Source organism: Equus asinus, chromosome 20 (assembly GCF_041296235.1).
Source record: "Equus asinus isolate D_3611 breed Donkey chromosome 20, EquAss-T2T_v2, whole genome shotgun sequence".
NCBI lineage: Eukaryota > Metazoa > Chordata > Mammalia > Perissodactyla > Equidae > Equus > Equus asinus.
The window spans coordinates 67,183,898-67,192,451 of record NC_091809.1 but is presented as its reverse complement, the minus strand read 5'-3'; positions in this window follow the sequence as shown (position 1 = coordinate 67,192,451).

Sequence of the window (8,554 nt, the reverse complement as noted above, 5' to 3'; positions counted from 1 at the left end):
TTCTGTTTCTTTTTAATATCCTACCTCCAGACAAAAATAATATTAGTAGTCATTCATTTAACAAATAGTATTGAACACCTACCCTGCCCTCTGGAATGTAAGCTCCATGAGGGCAAGGGCTTTGATCACCACTATAGCACTGGTGCTTTTAACAGTGCCTGGCCGAAGTAGGCACTCAATAAATATTTGTTGAATGAATGAACGGGTGGATGATTATGCTTGACACTTCACTAGATGCTGGAGATCTGTCATTCGGTCACTTATATGGTAGGGGAGGAGAAATAATAAGCAGATCCATAACATGTCAGATAGTATTAAGTGCTATGAAGAAAAATAAAGGAGAGGATGGACTGTAGAGGAGGATGCTATTTTGTTGTGGCCTGGCTAAGACAGGATGGACTCCCCACCCAAAATTTGGTTCAGAGGTTGAGACTGGTGAAGCCACACACACATACCAACAGGGTATTAAGGGGTTTATTACATAATGAGGTTTTCTGAGGAAAGAAGGGTCGCTCCCAAGCAAGTCCAAAAATGACTTGAGAGAACAGGGAAAGGAGACTGGCTTGGGGGTTTTATGGTGTTAGGGGATAGGGCCGGGGTGATGGTTCTGCATGCAGTTTGAATTTCCCATAGGTGTCAAAGGAAGGAGCAGCCAAGCTTTCTTACAGCTTGCCCAAATGCAGGGAAGAAGGGGAAGAGGGAAGAGTAAGGCCTAATAGCTGTCAGCAGTCAAACATCCAAAATGGAAAAAAAAAATGGAATCAGACTCTACATTACTCATTTTATATAGGGAGATCAGGGAAAGCCTCTCTGATAGAGACACTGGAGCAAAGACCTGAAGAAATAAGAAAGTGAGCCATGAAGTTATTTGGAGAAACATCCTTCCTGGCAATTCAAAGGCTCAGAGGCAGAAGACGACTTGGTGTCTTGAAGAAACAGCAAGGAAGCCATTGTTAACAAAATAGGATCACCTGACTCTATGGGGCCAACATCTAGTCCATGTTCTGAGAAGCAATTTTTTAAATGATATATATATATATATATATATATAAAATTTTTATATATATGTATATATTCACAAAATTATATGTTAATGCCATATTCACTTTAAAATTAGGAATGTGTCAAGGATGCCAAATATCATGAACTATTAGACTATCAACCAGGAAAAAAGACAAGACAGAACAGGTATAACAACTGAAAAGGATAAAAAAAATTTTTCAGCAGAAAACATGATTGACTTCTTAGAAAATCCAAGATAATCTATGATGAAATTATTAGACTGAGTTCAAGAAGGTTCCTAAATATAAAATCAATATACAGTACAGTAGTCCCCCCTTATCCACAGGGGAGACATTCTAAGACCCCCAGTGGATACCTGAAACTGCGTTTTTTATACCATTTTTTCCTACACATACATACCTATGATAAAGTTTAATTTATAAGTTAGGCACAGTAAGAGATTAACAATAATAACTAAAAATAAAATAGAACAATTACAAAAATATTCTGTAATAAAAGTTACCACAGACCTTAGCAACCTCAGCATATGATTATTATTAATTCGAGAACTTGCACCTTTTCACTTAAAGTAAGCACATTATGGCTTTCCTTTGGCACATCAGAATTGCCAACATCACTACTCTTGCTCTTTGGGGTCATTATTAAGTAAAATAAGGGTTACTTGAACACAAGCCCTGTGATATTGTCACAACCTGATAACTGAGAGGGCTACTAAATGACTAACAGGCACTAGCATAGACAGCGTGGATACGTTAGACAAAGGGATGATTCAGACCCCCAGCAGGACAGAGTGGGATGGCATGAGATTTCATCACACAACTCAGAATGGTGTACAATTTAAAACTTACGACGTGTTTGTTTCTGGAATTTTCCATGTAATATTTTCAGACCAGGGTTGACCACAGGTAACTGAAACCATGGAAAGCAAAACCATGGATAAGAGGGACTATCATACAGTTCTTCCTTGACTTACAATGGGGTTACATCTTGATAAACTCATCATAAGTTGAAAATACAAGTTGAAAAAGCATTTAATACTCCTAACCTACTGAACATCATAGCTTAGCCTAGCCTACCTTAAACGTGCTCAGAACACTTACATTAGCCTACAGTTGGGCAAAATCATCTAACACAAAGCCTATTTTATAATCAAGTGTTGAGTATCTACTGTAATCTATTGAATAGTGAACTGAAAGTGACAAACAGAACAATTGTATGGGTACAGAATGGTTGCAAGTGTATCAGTTGTTTACCCTCATGATCGCATGGCTGACTGGGAGCTCCGGCTTGCTGCCACTGCCCGGCATCACGAGACAGTATCATACTGCATATTGCTAGCCCGGGAAAAGCTCAAAATTCAAAATTTGAAGTATAGTTTCTATGAAATGAGTATCACTTTTGCACCAGGGTAAAGTCAAAAAATCCTAAGTTGAACCATCCTAAGTTAGGGACTATCTGTGATGAGCTGTATTTCTGCATACCAACAAGAAACAGTTAGAATGTAAATTTGAAAATGCTATTAATTCCAAAAGTACACAGAATATTTTTATTTAACAAAAACTATAATTTTTATGAAGAAAATTATAAAATTGTTGAAAACTTAAATAAGTGGTAAACAGTTATATCTGGGAATAAGTAATCTCATAGAAGTGTCAATTCTTCTCAAATCTATAAATTCAATTCAACACCTGTCTAATCCTAGCAGTGCTTTTCATAGAACCTTACCAGTTAATTCTAAAATATATGGGATAGCAATGGGCCAAGATAAGCATAGACAATTTTCAAGACAAGGTCAGGGGTATTTGATATATAGATATCAAAATTTATAAACTTATTATAAGACAGTGTGGTTTGGGAACAGTGATGGACAATCAAACCAATAGAACAGAAAACCAAAGCCAGAAACAGATCCTCACATATGCAGATACTTGATTTTTTTTGGCAGAGGTGACATTAGAGATGAATGAAGAAAGGAAAATACATTCAAATAGTGCTGGCACAACTAGTTATTAATATGGAAAAGTAAAATTGGATTGGGCTCAATATGAGGTGAATTAAACACCTAAATGTGAATATGAAAAGTTTAAAAGCTTTAGAAGAAAATATAGGAGGATGTCTTTATGACTTAGGGGTACAGAAGGATTTTCTAAAGAACGTAAGGCACAAACTATAAAAGGAAAAGATAAGTCTGATCTTACAACCTTAAAATATAAAACTTGTTTGACAGACTATATCTCAAAAAGGAAGAAAGCAGACTAGAGTCTGGGAGAATATATTTTCAAAACATAACTGATGAAGTTCAGTTTGTATTCAGAATGCATTAAGAACATCTACAAATCAATAAAGAAAAGACAAACACCTAAGAGAAAAATAGGCAGAAATTATGAACCAGCATTCGACAGAAAAGGAAAAACCAATGGCCAATGTTAAATCTTAAGATCTCTATTTCCATTAAAAGTGGATTAGACAATTCAGACAAATCATCTCACTAAAGACAATTTTAAGAGCTGGAAAAATATAAAAAGTATCTTCTTGAAGGTACTGAAGAGTTAACAAGATAGTGAAGGACTCTGGGCCAGTGTCTGGGAGAGAATGGAAGCCCAGCTTAGGTCAGCCAACCCCCAGGACCTACAGATGCTTCAAGTATGCGTGATTATTGCTTTAAGCCTGTGACTTTGGGGGTGCTTTGTTACACAGCAATAGGTGAGTGATTTAACAGTAAATACATGGAAATTACAAGTCATGGTTATTTCTAGGAGGGAGATGTGAACTAGGGAGAGTACAAAGGGACTTCAACTATATCAGTAATGCTTTATTTCTTAAGTTGGATGTGAATACACACATGTTTGTTGTAACCTTCTTTTTAACTCATTTTTTGTCGTTGTTGAGGAAGATCAGCCCTGAGGTAACATCTGCTGCCAATCCTCCTCTTTTTGCTGAGGAAGACGGGCCCTGAGCTGATGTCCGTGCCCGTCTTCTTCTATTTTACGTGTGGGATGCCTGCCACAGCATGGCTTGCCAAGCAGTGTGTAGGTCTGCACATGGGATCCGGGATCCGAACCGATGAACCCCAGGTCGCTAAAGCAGAACATGTGAACTTAATCACTGCGCCACCAGGCAGGCCCCTAACTCTTAAATATAAAGTTAAGGACATAGTATGAATCTCCTTTTAGGAGGTATGTTCTTTTGTACTTCATTTTTCACATATTTTCTTAAAATATCTTTAAGTTTACACTAAAGAATTATGGTGCTTTAGTAATTAATGTTCAACCATTTTTAAATTAAAAAAATATTTCCCTTTTGTTCTCTTGAATTTGGTTAGAATTCTTCTCTGACATATTGACACCCTATTCCTATATATAATATCACTTCTTTCCTAAGGAGTTATCCTTTGTATGTCAGTGACCTCCATTCATGCTATGTGGGAAGTGGTGAGCAGTACTGGGAAGGGATGACTACGTTGGATGGGGATATCCTATTTGCCTTTGGGAAAGATGGGAAAATGTCAATGACATACTATGCATTATTTTTCCATGAAATGTATAGGAATATCTATGCATTAAGATTGGATAATGAGGGGCTGGCCTCATGGCCAAGTGATTAAATTCACACACTCTGCTTCAGTGGCCCAGGGTTTTGCTAGCTTGAATCCTGGGCGCAGACATGGCACTGCTCATCAAGCCATGCTGAGGTGGCATCCCACATAATACAAACAGAAGGACCTAGAACTAGAATATACAACTATGTACCAGGGAGCTTTGGGGAGAAGAAAAAGGGGAAGAAGAAAAAAAAGATTGGTAACAGATGTTAGCTCAGGTGCCAATCTTAAAAAAAAAAAAGATTGGATCATGATATACCAACTTCTTCGTCTTAGATACTAGTGAATCCCCGTGAGGTATATTACGAAATGACAAGCCTACTTTTCAAGTGTGCGCTCTGGTGCAGTGACATGAAAAATGAACACAAATGGAGGTAAACAGTGAAGAGGATTTAGCTCTGAAAAAAGAGGATCAACAGGCCGAGGGTTCTGCATTCAGTAGGGGAGAAAAGTGAAGTGTAAAACTGCAGAGCGGACTAAGAACCTGTTCCAAACAGGAAGCTGTGAGATGGGTTGAGCTACTAAAAAATCACAGCCCTTGGGGAAGTGAGCTGTCCTCCTGCAGCTTGCCTGTTAAGTTCGCACCTGAGGTCTCCGGAAGTTGCCTGAAGAAACTAAGCTGAGAACTTCTACTATGTTAAAATAGTTGTAGAGTGAATAGCTTGGGTCCCACTCTATGGCTGCTTCCCATCTGATTTCAGATTGGGGGTGGGGGGGCGCTCTGAAAAAGCCCAGGGTCTCTTCCCCTGACTAAAGTTTATGAATACCGCCTCTGCCCTTCCATCAGCGTTCTCCATAGTAGGGTGCATGAACCGCAGCAAGTGCACAGCCCATTCCAAGGGCTGCAGGAGTTTTAGAATGTCTGTTTGCATATTTTATTTCATCCTTTTTAATTTCTATTTTTGTGTACATTTCTTAAATTATATTATGTTAAAGATGCCAGCTGAAAATTTTTTTGCTGATAGACACAGTTCAAAGAGCGTGGAGACCAGATATATTGACATCATCTGTCCAAACCTAAAATGAGAGCAAAACTGACAGCTAGAAGGGCAATTATGTGACTAAAGTAATAAAATAGTAAAAACTGAGTTTTCCAAAGAAAATCTGGTATATTCATTGGTCAAATGTATGGTTACTGTTCCTGGAACTCCTACCTTGGACCCCATTTCTCTGATACAGCCTGTTTTTCTGAAATGTATTAACTAAAGTAAGGAAGACTGACATCTTTAAGTTTAGAATAATGCTTGGGATTAGTTACATTAGTAACCTAATATTTGCCACTATAGTAGACATCTAAAAGCAGACTCTCATTTGCTTTTGGTTTTAAAACCCCCGTTTCCTTTCAGGTTATCTGTGAAGCCTCTTTGTGGCCTATCATTCAATAGCAATTTACTGAGCATCATCAATGTGCCAGGCACTGTAGCAGGCACTATCAAAACAAAGACGAATAAGACATGGTCCCTGCCCCAGAGGAGCTCAGTCTAGTGGGGAGACTGACTGACATATGAACAAATAATTAAAACAGAGTAAGTCCTATTAATATTACCCTATAAGGTACCATACCTTAGAGGAAACTGCATATCACAAACACAAAAATAAATTTACTAAAGAACACATGCACTTCCGGTACTGGCCAAGATGGAATAAGCCCACAACAGCCTATTTCGCCCACAATTATACAACACAAAACTTCGCATAAAATACAAAAAGCAACCCCCAGAACACTCGAAAATTAAACCATAGCGGGTAAGTTGAAGAGGGAAGTCAAAATTTGAAGAATGAACAATATGGTGATGAGTTTCCTGATTTTTCTTTCCTCTTTTATCTGAGGCAGTCTGTCACAGAACTATGCCATGGATATGGACAGCAAAAACTCCCAAGAAAGTCCTGTGTGGCCAGAGAACCAGGAAAGGGAGCCCCAGTAAGCCACAGTGATACTCTCCATTTTTTCCCTTTGTTTCCTTTGTTTTCTTTGTTCTCTCTCAGCCCCGCCCAGGGGCTGCACACTACATCAGTAGCATCAGCAGAGCTGTCACCTGCAACACCAAGAGAAAAATGAGAAACATGACTCCAGGGGAATCAGGAAGTGGGCCTCCTGTGGTCCCATTTCTCTCTTTTCTCTTGGTGCTTCATCTGGAGGGTGGCCCCAGTTGTGAAGAATTGCATTGCGGTGTGGAGTCTGGGGGGCTAAAACTAAGAAAAACTGATATTTGTGGCCAGAGGAAGCAGGAAAGGGTGTTATTTAGAGTATTCCCTTATTAACCTTTTAATGTCTATAAAAATTTTGAATATGTACCCCAAAGTATCTTACACTCTGTTCTGTTCTTTCCGTGCTTTGGTTTGGATTTTTCCATTGACCCGTCTTTGAGTTCACTAATCCTGTTCTGTGCTGTGTCAAATCTCTTAGTAAACCTATCCTATGGGTTATTAATTGCACCAATTTTATTCTAAGATGTACATTTTATTTTTTTATAGATTGAAATTTTCTGTTGAAATTCCCCATCTTTTCATCCATTTTGTCCAATTTCCTCTATTTTCAGTTATTTTAAAGTCCTTGCCTCCCATCTCCAATGTTTTCCTATTATGTATTTTTGCTTTTGATTATCAGTCACTCTTTCTTGCCTCTTTACATATCTACTACTACTACTATTATTCTATGCTGGAGATTGTGTGTTCTAGCTGATATCTTCCACAAGTGAGGGTTTCCACCTTTCTTGTGTTAGAGAGATAAGGTGACAGGCTGATTACCTCAATGTCATCAGAGATTGAGCTGGGTTGGGGTTGGCTTGCCTTTTAAATAAGACTCAGGCCACTTCTGCTTACAGCCTGTTACTCCATGTGTTCCTTTTGGAGTTTTAATTGAGAACCTGGCAGATCTCTGTCTCCGCAGCCCTGAAAGGTGGTGATGGATTCAGTTCTTCCCACTGGAAGATTTGAGCTCCATGAGCCCTCAAAATCTGACAAAAATTTTTCGTAGAACACTTCCCTGTCAGCAGGACTTAGTATCATGTGTCTGAGTCTACAGAAGACTTTATTTTTTATACTTAGATTTTAATCCATTTGAAATTTATTTTATTTATGGTGTCAGACAGGGCAGTGTAACAGGATTATTTTCCATATGTGACAGATTGTTGGCCCTGCTCTTCCCTTTATCCATACTCCTTTCCATGTAACTGCAGTTTCTGCAACTACAAAGGCTGAGTGTAGCCCCGCTTCCACCTGTGACTTCTGGGCTTGGCCATGGGACTTGTGGATGTTAGACACAAAAAGCAGGCAAGGCTCACCTCTTGTACCTCTGCCATCACCATGAGAACAAGACACCCTGACCAGCCTGCTAGTACAAGAATGAGAGACACATGGTACAGAGTCATCTGAATGACCTGTAGACCAGTAACTTGAAATAGAACCAACCAGCTGAGCCCAGCTTAGATCAGCTGACCCTCAGGTGTGTGAGCAAGCCCAGCTCAGACAGCAGATGCCCCAGCCAAACTGCACAAGTATGAGCACCTTATAAAGATTAAATGAGAAATACGTTTAAAACACTTAGCACAGTGACTGGCACAAATAGAGCCCATGATAAATATTAATCAAATTTAAAAATAAAGTATTAAAACTTTTTAAAAATTTACACATAAAGACTAGGTACAGTAGTTCTCAAACATGACTGTGCAACGGAATCAATGTTGAGCTTGCCAAAAATAGGTTCCTTTTGAAAATTCCTATCCCCCAACACACACCCACATACATTCTATTTCGGTAGAGACTGGTACCAGGGCAACCGTATTTTCCTAAATATCTTGGAAAAGTAGTTCAAAAACTTAAGTAAATCTTGGTCAGTACAAAACTTGGAAAGACTCATGATAAATACATAATTCCTTAATTAAGTAGAGTTTTGTAACATAAAATAATCCACCGTTCCCTTTGGAATTATTA